Below are 12,892 nucleotides of genomic sequence, written 5' to 3' on the forward strand. Positions count from 1 at the left end.
CGCTGTCCTGCAGTGTTTAGATGTGCCACAGGTAAAAAACAGTGGACTGAAATGGTTTAATTACCTCCTCCCTGTGTAGATCGGTTCTCCTGAGCCTTGCTAATGACCTAATTATTCTTTTCAGGTGTGGTGCAGCAGAGGCACATCTAAAGGTTGCAGGACAGAGGCCCTTGAGGACTGGAGTTTGACACCCCTGTCACGAGAGGACCGGTCCTCTCGTGACAGACAGGTTAAGTAGATTTAATAATGGATACTTTCTACTTTTACTCCACTCACTACATTTCTACTAAACTGTCGCGTTACTCGTTACATCCAAGTCGCGTTGCGCTTTTTGTCCGTTAAAATGTGAAGTTCAGGGTCTTAAGGTGGCGCCGTAAAATCCAAGCAATGACTTACTGTCTGTTGTCACCCATCGCCTCCACCTTTACTCACACGCGGAGCTCCAGACATGCGCAGTGGTTTCCTCTGAGTGGGAGAAGATGTCTGTCTAATCGTCAGTAATATAATAGCCCTGCCTAAATCATAACATATGGCGACATGTAAAATAAGCAGCCTAATAGACTGTAGATATCTGCATTTGCCATAGTGCTAAGATGGTTTCCACTGTGTATATTAGTGCATAGGGAATATTTGGTGTGTGAACTAAATAGGCAGATATTACTGTTTTAAGAGGCAGCATTTAGTTGACTAAGCTTATGCAAATTAAAGCATAATTAAACTCTCTGAAGTCAAAACCCTGCCCATGACAAATTTTTAGGAAACTCCAACAAAGTGAGCGGAGCCATAATACATTGAGGGGCTAAAAGTGGGGAGTAGTGTAGGGGGTGAAGTGGGTCTGTGGTCAGGTCAAAATAAATATTGTTGCCAAATTGGCACTTTATTGCTATATCTAGTGATTTTTTTTTTTTTTTTTACCGTTGCAGAAACTTTTTTTTTTTTTTCAAAAACGACAAATCTGGTGACTTTTTTGTGTGTTACTAGGGACTTTGTGGTGACAAGTGAAAGCGCCAATCGCAACTCTGCTGCTCAGTCCTGAGCGAGTGGCTGTCATGACCCCTCCTGCTTCATGAGCACTGCAGTAGTCTGTCTTACACAGTCATCTGTCCTGCAACTTACTGCCAGCTGTCAGTGCAGAGAAGACCCATTCCACTCCATGTCCACAATGCAAATAAATCACAGACACAAAGCTGAGATGCTCACTAGTGAGTGGGTTCTACGGGTTGTTGGTTTTGAGGTGAAACTGCAAGATGGAGGTAGACAGAGGGCTGGAGAACCTGATTGAAAATGCTGCAGGACGGTTTGAGGGCAGACAGGTAGTCTAACAATGATGGCGGTGGAGCTTGAAGTTACCAGTCATGAGAATCTAAAGTGAGGGTCATGGTTGGTTCTGGTCCGACTTTGAGGGGTCAAGAGGTTTCACAAGTAGGTCTCAGGAGGTGCTCAGGGAGACCGTGGAGTGGGAGAAATACAAGAAGCTACACTGGGGCTCAAATAGTTTATAGGGAAAATACACAGACGTTCGCAAGGAGGGCTTGACATTAACAGAAGGGTAATGTCAAAGAGTGACTGGCAACCAGCTCCTTACATCCAGGGTGTAATGAGGCTGCTGGGTATGCAGAGAGTAAACGTGGATACCCAGCAAGTTTACCGCCGTACCTGCAAAGAATCAGCTTTAAGTCCTGCAGCTGGTTCACCTTGGTACCCTCTGGTGGCTACGTGATAGGAGTGTTAGGAGAGTCATGGAGCAAACACAACACACTGACAAATACAAGGTATTTATTAATATTATAAGCCATTGTCTTATTTATTATGCTGTGCTACAAATCACAGTAAGTGTGATTATGCTCTCTGTTGATTTGAAAGGATATTTACCAATTTAGTATGCAAGAAGAAGACTTTATTCACACCATATATTTGCAAAACTTTAAAAACATCAAATGGGTCTAAAACACGAAGGAGGGGATTTACTGAAATGACCAATAGGATCAGATTAGATTTCTCTGCAGGCAAACAAGCACATGGGGTGCTGACCAACGTTGTCAGTTGTAAAGCTCTTAGCCGTCTTTTCACACTGTAAGGAGATCTAGTGGAGTTATGGTTTTGAGGATATTTTCTCAGCATGACTCCTGCTTGCTAAACCCCGCAAAAGAGCATGTTAAATGTTAACAAGTGAAAAGAAAGATGGGGATCTGCGAGGAGCTCTGAAAAAGAAGTCTGTTCAGATGTGTAAACCTGGAAGAGATTAGTGAAACGTGCGTGAGAAACCAGTTTAATAAAAAATATAATAAAACAATGAGATAACTGGAAAATAAAAAGAGCAAGACGGAGAGGGTGAAATGAAGGCAATAACAAAACATTAGAAGCGTGGCAGAGGATTGAGTGAAACAGCTTGAGGTAGATGTAGTTTTCTCCAATGGAAGACCCAAATGAGAAATTTCCACTTGTGCCCTAAGTCCCAGCCTCATTAAAACATATCACTACTCTTGTCATGTGGGCATCCAGCAGGAGCATGTCTGTGACCCATTCTGGTTAGTGACCATTAAAAAATACTAAACTAGAAGAAACAGGGGGATAAAGATAAGAGGGGTAGGAGGAACAGAAAGAACAGAAGATGTAGAAAGGATGTTTAGGCAAGCAGTCGAGAGAGAAAGGAACCTTAATTTTACTGCCTCACTTCATCTCTCAGCCACCCTTAGTCTCCCTGTTTCTTCCCCTCATCTTCTGCCAGAGGGGGTAATGTAGCATGAAATATGTACTTAAGGCCAAACTCAGGTGACACCATAAAAAGAGTACTTGACAGTCTGGGTTTTTCTGTGTCTGTGTCTGCTTATGTGCACCCACATTACTGTACGTGTGCTTGAGCACATTGTATAACTGTAGCACAAGCTTTATTTCTGTATATATTTAGCATAAAATTAGGTTCTGTACGAGTGCATGCACATATTGTTTTCCCTGTATGTGTATGTAAGGAGAGGTGTGAGCTGACCAAATCATGTCCACACACTTAAATGTGGGTATTATGTATTTTCCAGGCTCATAGTGGCATTTTACTGCACAATCAAGTCACTATGTTACCTTGAATTGTTATAAAAGGGCTTTAAGTATGAAACATAACTTCGCAATTTGACACCTTGAAATTGTTCTCTGACTCTTTAAAAAGTTTCTACTCTTTCCAACACTCCGTCTTCTGCACGTCACAATACCAATGGTCCTCCATTATCCCTAGAACTGTTGTTAGGAGTGTTGGGCTAGGAAAAGCTCAGCAGACAGTTTTACCAGGCGTTTGTTAACTCAGGCTGGTCTTAGTCTGGTGGAGCTTAAGTGTTTTAGACAGGTTAGTTTGAATATAGTCCAACGTCACTGTAAAAGCTTAGAAGTGCAACTTAATAGCGCTTCTGGAACAAGCAGTTCCCCTCCAAACCAGTTGGTGGCAGGAGTGATTATATGCCTAGATAGCCTATACATATATATTAACACAGGCATATACTTATTTGGTTCAAGAAAATATTTTCTTTTGTGAATTATTAGTAAAATATTAATGTTGTGCACAGAAAAGGCTGTGGATGAAATCAGTTATTAGCAACAGGTCTAGCCTGGCCACCTCTATGAAAAACCCTTGACTCTGCCACTGTCAATAAACACTTCAAAGTAACTTACTAATTTCAAAATGTGTGGTTTTGGAGCTAGTAATAAGCTGAATTGCCTTGCAAAAACAAGCAGTTGCACCAAGAAAAAAACATGGATTTAGGATTATGATTCAAACTGAACATTAGGCATAACTGTGTGCAAACCCATCCACAAGGAACATGACAGACTCGCATATAAAAGGGCCTTAACCTTTGTGTGTGCGAGGACTGAGGCAAATGTACGAGGACTGGGGCAAATGATACAAGTGCTACGGGTGTGTGGTCGATTGGACCCCATTTGTAAACACAAGGGTTAAAAAGAACTGACAGAGCCTTGTACACTTTAAGGAAGTAATGGCCTGTGGCTTGATCCACAAACTGTCATGTGAAAGATTTAAATAAGTAGGAAAGAAGAATATTTAAATCTGAGTCTTAGTGGGTTGATATTGTTAGTAAAAACAGCAAAGTTAAAGAACTGTAAGAATCCCTGCAAAGCATGGTTATCTGTCAAGTGATTACATGTTATCACTTCATGCAACAAAATTAAAAAAAAAAATATTTTCCTCCCAAAAAACGCAACCTACCATTTCTGAAGGGTTTGATATGGTGGCAGGCCTGTATTCCTGTATTTGAGATTTATGCTGAGGAAAAGATTGGTAGTTTCTATCTGCTTGAAATCTTTGTTCGTGTTCTGCAAGCCGCCTCTTGAAGTAGACACCACTGATTTTGTATATTCCTACATAAATTGCATCAGTAGTATCTGCCTACTTATGCACTTCTCTCCTCTTCGTCTGATCACATAACATAACAATGCTTTCCCTTCTCCCAACATCCATTTCCAGGAATCTCCACCTTTTAATCGGCAGCTGTCATTCCTCTGCTTGATTATCAGTCCATCCACTAATTGAAAAGAATCATCTTCTGCCTCCCTCTGTCCCCTTTCTGATACAAAAATGACCTCTTAGTTCATTCAGTCAGTTCATTTTAGCACAAAGAGAAAACTTCAAATTAATTTTGATTCTGCTCTCATGTAAAATACATCCCAAGCATTAGACTTCACACTCTTCCTGCATTCCTAATCCTCTCCCACCATTTATCTGAGCCTCATCCACCCTGTTAAGGAAACCGTAGAGGTGTGTTTTCTTTCCATATTTCTGCCTACTCTCCTGTTTTCTGATCAGTCTTGTGCTTCACCTCTCTAGGTATTTTATTTTACAAGTGTTTATACTGGAGATATTAATACTTTTGATCCACAGCATCTGTCTATCCTCTTATCTCTTTTACACAGCTCTCTAATTCTCATTCTTTAAGCTCTCTGTCCTTCCAGGTTAAATTCCTCTCTATCTAGATTTATATGTTCTGCTTTAATAGTTTCCAAGTATTTATATCAGTTTCTTACTAGACTTTTTAAAAAGTTCTTCTAGGAACTCTTGTGTCACTCAAATTGTCTAAAACTATTGACATCAAAATTGTTCTTTGTATTTCACTGTATACAACCACATGTCCACTGCAATAATAAACTTTTTAATAGACTTTGGAAAATCTATATTTTTCTGTCCTACACATTTTTTAATACATAAACATAAATGCAAAAGCAAAGCATACAATATTTTATTTTTCATTGTGTTTATTGAGAAAATATTCTGTCTGCATTGGCTTTCTGCAAGATAGATGAAATAAATTCCTAGGGATATGCACAATCTATTCAGCACAGACATTTCTATTGGAAAAGCTCCTTTTGGCTTGGCTGGCTTTGTATTTTTACTGCTAGCCAATTTGCTGATGGTTTTTTTTGGTGGCCACATCTTGTTTCCATTAATATCTTTATGACACTTCAATTTGCTTTTCCCACTCACGCGATCCTGCTTCCTAACTGGTGTCATACTGGCTGCTGCCTCAATCTGTGCCGCCTGCCAGACTGGCCACGATCTGGAAAATTCTATCTTGGAAAGAAAAATCGAAAAAGGACACCTGCACATGTGAAGTAAAGAATATATATGTACAGACAAAATGACATTCAGATATATTCTTGCACACATCACGCACTCATACATGGAAATGAATTCTAGCCCATTTGCAAACTTAGCTGCATCTTGTTAAGGTTTTCCTCAAAGAAAGACTTCCACACATAACGTAGAAAAAACTAAATGCCGTAATACCAAGTGTATGGACTTTGCATTGTTCTATTATTTCACAGGTCAAAAATAAAACTTGAACTTTGATAGTGTCATTTTTTCTGGTAACACTTCATTTGAAGGGGTGTGCATAAGACTGACATGACACTGTCATGAACATAAAGAAGTCTTTATGACTGTCTATGACAGTTGTCATGAAGTGTCATTCGGTAAATAATGACACTTTTAATGCAAAGTTGCTCTAAAAGTTGCATTAAAAGTCCATTAAAAATGCCAACTTTGCATTAAATTATTATAATTTACAAAATCATGCAAAGTTATTAGCAGCAAAAATGTTGTGGTAACACTCCCAGTAATGAAAATTGGATGTACATTGTAGATTGATTCAACTTTTGGATTAATTTTTGCACCCAATATTTGTACCCGACAATGACAAAGTGCTGTCCCCGCGTGTTTAAACTAAGGAAAGTTGATTCACAGTGTGTCAACTTTCCAGTGTCTACAGCACATAAACAGCATCCGAGTTCAGTTTTCAATAAAGAAAAAGTCCAGCAAAGGTCATATGCAGACTCGGAGAGATGGATTATCCTTCAGTTAATTGTTATTTTTATGCTACTAAATACTGTCTCCTGTGTCTACAACAAGGATTTCTTCAATTGTATTGTTCATATTTCATAGATGGAATCACAGTAAGTGAAAGAAAGTCAGTCTTTGTAACAGAAGAATGTAACAATCAAATTTAAAAAGCTTTTTTTTTTTCAAACATCTGGTTGGGTCAAGACAGAAAAAAAATATCTAAAAGAGGTAAATATTGTTTTTCCCTCCTATCCTCTCAATGCACTTTACAAGACACAGATCCAGTTCATATTAAATTAATTAGAATCTAATTTGGTACACATTTAGTTAAACTCAGTATAATTAATTCCATTGTGAATTTATTTGATTATTTTCACTTCACTCTTTTTGGCTCTTGATATTTCAGGTTATGCTTTAGCTACAATAGCTGTTTTGTATTTGCGCCAAGATCTCCACAAAAAATACAGAATAAATTTAAAAAAATCACAAAACGCAGGACAAGGAATATTTTTAGAAGAAAGAAGGGCATAATGGCAGCTTGGTTCATCCACTAAAAAGCCACAGAACTGAACCCACATGGGTTGTGATTCCATTCATTGGGAACAGAGCTAAAATTGAGACTTGAAAAAGCAAAAACATCAGGATGACAGAACAGAAAACCTTTTAGAAGCAAAAATATAAAGAAATAAGCACTGGATCACAATGGGTCACTCTTGTTTTTGCCACAGTGCTGCAGCAAAAACAAAATGTACTTTATAATTACATTCTTTTATTTTTACTTTAATAATTCCTCCATTTGGGGCAGTTAAAATTTTAGCCATTAAAAAGGAGAGACGTGCTTAATATGAGTAAGTGTGTCTCCCACAGATGTTCCAGACATGCACATTTCCCCATAACAGCCAACAACACTTATCTCTGTCAGTGTTTTTGATTGCTGTATTTATCATCCAATTACGCAGGACATCAGGAAGAGACAGCTTTAAATGCACTATAAAATCCTGTTTTTGCAGCTGTGATATATTTAGAAATTTCTCTTGGAAGTGGATGCAGTTGGGCCAAAGCATTTTTCTGAGCCAACCAAGCACTTTCACTCAGATTTTTGTTACCTTTACCCATACAATCTAAATGAGAATATTATACAGCCCCAGACTGCTGTCTGTCCAGAGATCAGCAAAGTCCACAGTGATGGAAATGGTGGACAACATAATCCAGACTTGCCATGTTCCTTCTATGTGTCTTGGTATGTGTTTTCAGGAGTTATCAGTCTCCTCCATCATCCATCATTGCTGGGATGAACCATTTTATCATACCGAGATAGAATAAAGTCATGGCTTTGTGTGTGCCTATGTGTGAGTGTGTTGGTGCAAGTGCGTTTTATTGCTTCCACCACATTACAACCCCGTCTGTGTCAGACTCATTCTATAAAGGCCCTTATCACTGGGTGAAAATACCAACTCTACAACCCCTACAGCCCCCAGATTAATAGAGAGCTAGACGCCGACAAAGAAATAGTGGTGCTGTGGTGCAAAAGACAGAGGAGGAAGCAGTGGAACTCAAATTGTATAAAAGAAGAGTTATGAAAAAACATGAGATGCAGAGACAAAAAAAAACATTTTTATTCTCCTTTGTTCTTTTTTTCACTATCATTAACTTTTATTTGTCACCTCATGAGTATAGTACACTCTTGTAAAGTCCTTGGACAGATCTGAGGACATAATGCAACCCTGTCTTGTAAAACCCTCTTTTTGTTGTAAATTTGTTATATACACCAATCATCCATATCTTTATAGCCAATGACGGTTAAAGTGACTAACGGTTTGTCGCAGCCTATTGTGTTGCAGGGACAAACATACGTCCTGGCATTCCCGGGGATATTACGTCAGCGCTGGCAGTCCACCTAAACGCCGTGCAAGATGAATCGCACCCTTCAAGTGGGAATAACACTCACCAGCAGGAGCTGCTTTCCCTCAGCAGGACAGGAGTAGACTCGATTAAAGCAACTCTGGAATAACTCAGAGAAGAGTCACAGGTGTTCACCTGTCTTCCACATTCACCAGACACCAGTAAAATGAGCTCCTGTGACATCTGTGGTAAGAGCACTCTGTCTAAAGACACATCACCAGTCCACAAGACACAAAGTGTATCTTTGGTTGTGTATGAATTAGTATCAAATGTCCACTGAAAATGTTAATGTATCTTAATATAAGCCGCTTTTCAGCTGATATAGTCACCTCAATTAGGAAAACAATGTCCTGTGTATTTTTCACGCTTATTGTATAGTACAACCAAGTAACTATGTTATCTTCACGCATAAAAATACTGCAATAAAAAAATGCTTTATATGTCAAACATAAATTAAAAGGAACTTGACGCCTTGAAATTGGCCTCTGTGTCTTTAAGAAGCACCTGTTCTTTTTGACACTCCGCATTCATCACATCACTACAACAACGTTTCTCCATTATGGTGTTTACAACTTAGGAGCTTTGGACTGATCAGTAGTTTGTATAAGCTCAGCAGACTGTCAGTACCAGGTGTTTGCTAATTGCTGCTGGTCAGGTGGAGCTGAGTGGTGAAGGTGCTGCTCTATGAGGCAGAAACTCGGCTGCAGATTTCGATTGTATACTATTGTATTTTAGTGTGCCTAAGTAAGAGAGGAATACCGTGTGTGGCCGTGTATTTGATACATTGTAAGGACCATTTTTCTAACACATGCGAGGTTGTGGGAACCAAAGGCTTCTTGTGAGGACCAAAGCTCAGGACCCAAAAGAAGATGTGCTGATTTTGGGTTATTTTTAGGACTACGTGTTAAGAATGAAGGGTATTTTTGTAAACACTTACAGAATACCTTTCATTGTGTAGAAGAGACAGGAGAAAAAAAGCTTAGAGCAGACATCCACATGTGGTTACCTTTTTAATTACAATTTGTGTGAAACAGTGTGGCAGACTAGAACCTATATTTGTCTCTCACCTCTGATCGCATCTCAGCTTTACCTTCATGAATCCCTGCAGATCTTTTTCCTAGCTCTCTGTTCTCGTGCTCCGCTTTCACTCCCCCTCCTTTATGTGTTCTCCCCGTCTATGAGAAATAACCAGCCTGTTGTGTCAGGGTCGGCTTGGCTTTGGTGCTTTTGATACGTTTTTCTACTCTTCCTTCTCTCCCTGCCTGGGTTTTGTTCCCTCAGCCTCTAATCGGCTTTTCCGGGTTTGGGTTCGTCTCTTCCTAAATTTACCCCCTCTCGTTCCAGGATTATGCCTGTCAAAGTAGCTGGATTTCCTGCTTTGACGAGTGAGTTTGGGGTTGTATTTTGTGTTCTCTGTGTGCACGTAACATGAAATGCGCATCCATTTTTTTTTTCTCCATGCTGTTGATTATTTTTTACTCAAATTTTCTGTAATCACTGTGAGACAATCCTTCAATACCATGAGTTGGTTCAAAAGTTGCCTCTCAGGAAATATGTGTTACCAAGAGATTTTACACCTTTCACTCATCATTTTTCCACTTAAAGGGATGTGTGAAATGTTTACAAACACCAAGAAACTACATATATAAATGCTAAATGATCTGTAAGACCAATTCCAAAGATTATGTCGGTTTAACAGTCCAAAGAACCAGAGAAGGAAATTCCAAGCCTAAGGAGGGAAAGTCAGATAAAAAAAAAAAATCAGAAGACAGAAAAGGCTCAGAAACATGCAGACTTGAACACTGTGACAAGCCGGCAAAAGACAATCTGGCAAGAGACTGAGGAAAACAGGGGAATTAAATAGAGTCATGCACAGGTGCAGGTAATTAGTAGAATGAGGTAGAAGAGAAGGATGCATTCACTGCAGCTGGGAAAATACAGAGCAGGCTCAAACTGTGAGAATAGTGCGACAGGATAACAATACAGAGTGGTTTTATTTAACATTTTATCTCCAATAAAATGTTACATCTTAAATAAAATGTTAAAAAACAGTTACTTTACTTATTGTAACTATAAAAATGCTTTAAAAGGCTTTCAGTAAAACACAGTTTGCACAACACTCTAAATAGAATTAAAGATTTTGGGAGCAGTAAGTGCTGCTCCTCTAATGTAGCTTAGCTAAGCAGGTAAATCTTTGAAAAGAGATGTAATTTTTACCCTAATGTCTGTTGGTTCTCTCACTCGCTCCCCTCCAGCGCCCTCCACCCACAACACACACATACACACACACACGCACAACCCATTTTTAGCAGAGCTACACCTAACAAGAATGTAAATATAAGCCTGAAAGACTCATGCTGATGTGTAATATGCACAGTAATTGTTGATCTATGCCAACAGCTGACAATATGTACAAACACTGCATCAGAATACCAAACAGTGTGTGTTTTATGTAATTAAAAATTATAGCATATACAATGTTTTAACTACAAAACTATCCTAAATGTTTCACTAAAAACTATTCAGATTGGTAAATATCTGTATTAACAACTATTTACATGCAAATATCAGGACCAGACAAAAATAAAAGAATCAATTTCTTATCTTTACATTTAGAGGTAACAGATTGACAAGTCATGTTTATCGTGAAAGTCTGGGTGTAAGAGAGTAATAAAATCATTGTATTTGCTTCATATTGGTTATGCAGAAAACCATGAAATTGTCTCTGCTCATGTAATAGCACTATAATCGTAAAGAGATCAAAATAAACAAAAGGGATAGTCCATCATTTTTAGCATCCATGCTGCTTTTGACCACATGATGCTACAACTCAAGAGCAGGAAGACAACAGAAGGCTTGGCAGCCGTTTGGGGACTGGCATTTAATATTGGAGTGTCCCATCTTCTTCTCTATCTCTCTTTTAGCTCATTTCCATCTCTTCATCCCATCCTTTTTTGTAACTGGCTCCCTGTAAAGGTCCTGCTGTCAGGCTCCACCTGTCCCTGTCACCATAAACAAAGACGAGTAGGAGACACAGGAGCCTCCCTATTCTCTCTTATAGCTGCTCTCCTTCCATCCTTGTCATCTTTCCTAACTTTCTTTTATCTTATCTTTTCTTGAGTTCCCTAGAAATATTATTTCTTTCTTTCTTTCCCTTCTTTAGTCTCGAGATTTTTATTTTTTACTTAAATCACCCATTGTCTTAATAGTTTTACTCCATATGTTTTAAATGCTTTGTAGGCAAACATATATTTTGAAATTATTTTTTTTTTTAGATTTCCCCCCAACTTCTAAATTCAAAGCAGAAAAATGTGAATGTAAAAGATAAGCGGCGCATCTATTTCAGTGTTTCGCTGCTGTCCACATTTTATATTCTGGCCCAGTATACCACACAGAATCTCTGTAGACTGCAAATGCCCACATTATGCAAAACATTTCTGACCCTCACAAACAAGACGGGACCAATCAATGTCAATCCCCATTCCCTCGACCAATCAATGTCATTCCCTTTCCACCAAAACTGGATTTAATCGAAACGTATTGTTCCTCAAGCCATGCATGCTAAATCAGCATGGTCGGACCGTCTAAAATTCTCACGTCTAGCACTGTATCGTATAACTTCAGGAGTCATCAGTGTTAGACGGGGAAGAATGAAAGTGGACGTGATGACTCAGCAAAGCAAGCCAATGCAGATACTAATCAAATTTAGTAACTTCTTTTTTGGACATTTCAGACAACCACGAGGCTTCAACAAAGAGCACCACATGCATTCAAACTCACTTTAAATAGTTGTCCAAGGTCCTTACATCAATACTTTATACAGCCTTTCTGGCTGATATTTAATTCCCAAATAAACACTTTAAGCTTTGATAAATAAAGATGGAAGAAAATTATATAATAATACAAGTCTCCATGAAAATAAAAAAAAGGTTTTGAATATTAAAGTACAAACTATCCTTTCCCTTATATTTCGTCAATAAAGGAAATTATTTTTGGCTCTGTTCAGACCAAAACATATATTTAGCAAAATTTTGCCACCTCAGTAAAATTTAGGGGAAAAAAATAAAATAAAATGAAAATTGTCATTCCAAAGTGGGCATTTTTGAAAACATAGTTTGTGGTTTGTTCTGGTGGAGTGAATATCTGAAGATTATTGGCAAAAATAACAAATTGATATGAAGCCCTGATTCTTTTATGGAAGAAGTTTTGGCACATTCTCTTTCTGCTCAGTCAGGCCTCAGATTGAAAATACAACAAAAGCTTCACCTCAGGTCAGAATGCAGACAGGGAAAGTTAAAGGTCGCTGAGAAACCTGCAGTTTAAGAATGCATTATGCTTGTTGCACATATAAAATTCAGACATTCCAGGTCTAAGCTATTTATCAACTCTTCTGACAGTTTGCATTAATTAAATACACGACAGACGTCCCAGTGAGCAACTGACCTAATTTCAGTGTTAAAGCAATACTTTGATTTCATTTAGAAGAGTTAATGTTACATATTTTTGTAACTGTAATTTATATATATATATATATATATATATATATATATATATATATATATATATATATATATATATATATATTTTTTTTTTTTTTTTTTCACTTTTTTTTTATTTTTTTTTATTTTTTTATCTATCTGTTATAATATATAT

The 12,892-nt window shown here is 38.1% G+C and overlaps 1 long non-coding RNA gene across 1 annotated transcript in view; it reads right to left on the reverse strand.

Annotated features, from left to right (window-relative positions):
• The window catches only part of LOC106964453 (uncharacterized), a 55,255-nt gene extending 50,908 nt beyond the window's left edge, over positions 1-4,347 (reverse strand). The window contains exon 1 of the long non-coding RNA XR_001428429.1: positions 4,211-4,347. This is a non-coding gene — a long non-coding RNA (uncharacterized LOC106964453). The remainder of the gene's footprint in view (positions 1-4,210) is intronic.
• Positions 4,348-12,892: the final 8,545 nt, after the last annotated feature.

Source organism: Poecilia latipinna, unplaced genomic scaffold (assembly GCF_001443285.1).
Source record: "Poecilia latipinna isolate Pla-1442-1.1 unplaced genomic scaffold, P_latipinna-1.0 Scaffold1675, whole genome shotgun sequence".
Taxonomy (NCBI): Eukaryota; Metazoa; Chordata; class Actinopteri; order Cyprinodontiformes; family Poeciliidae; genus Poecilia; species Poecilia latipinna.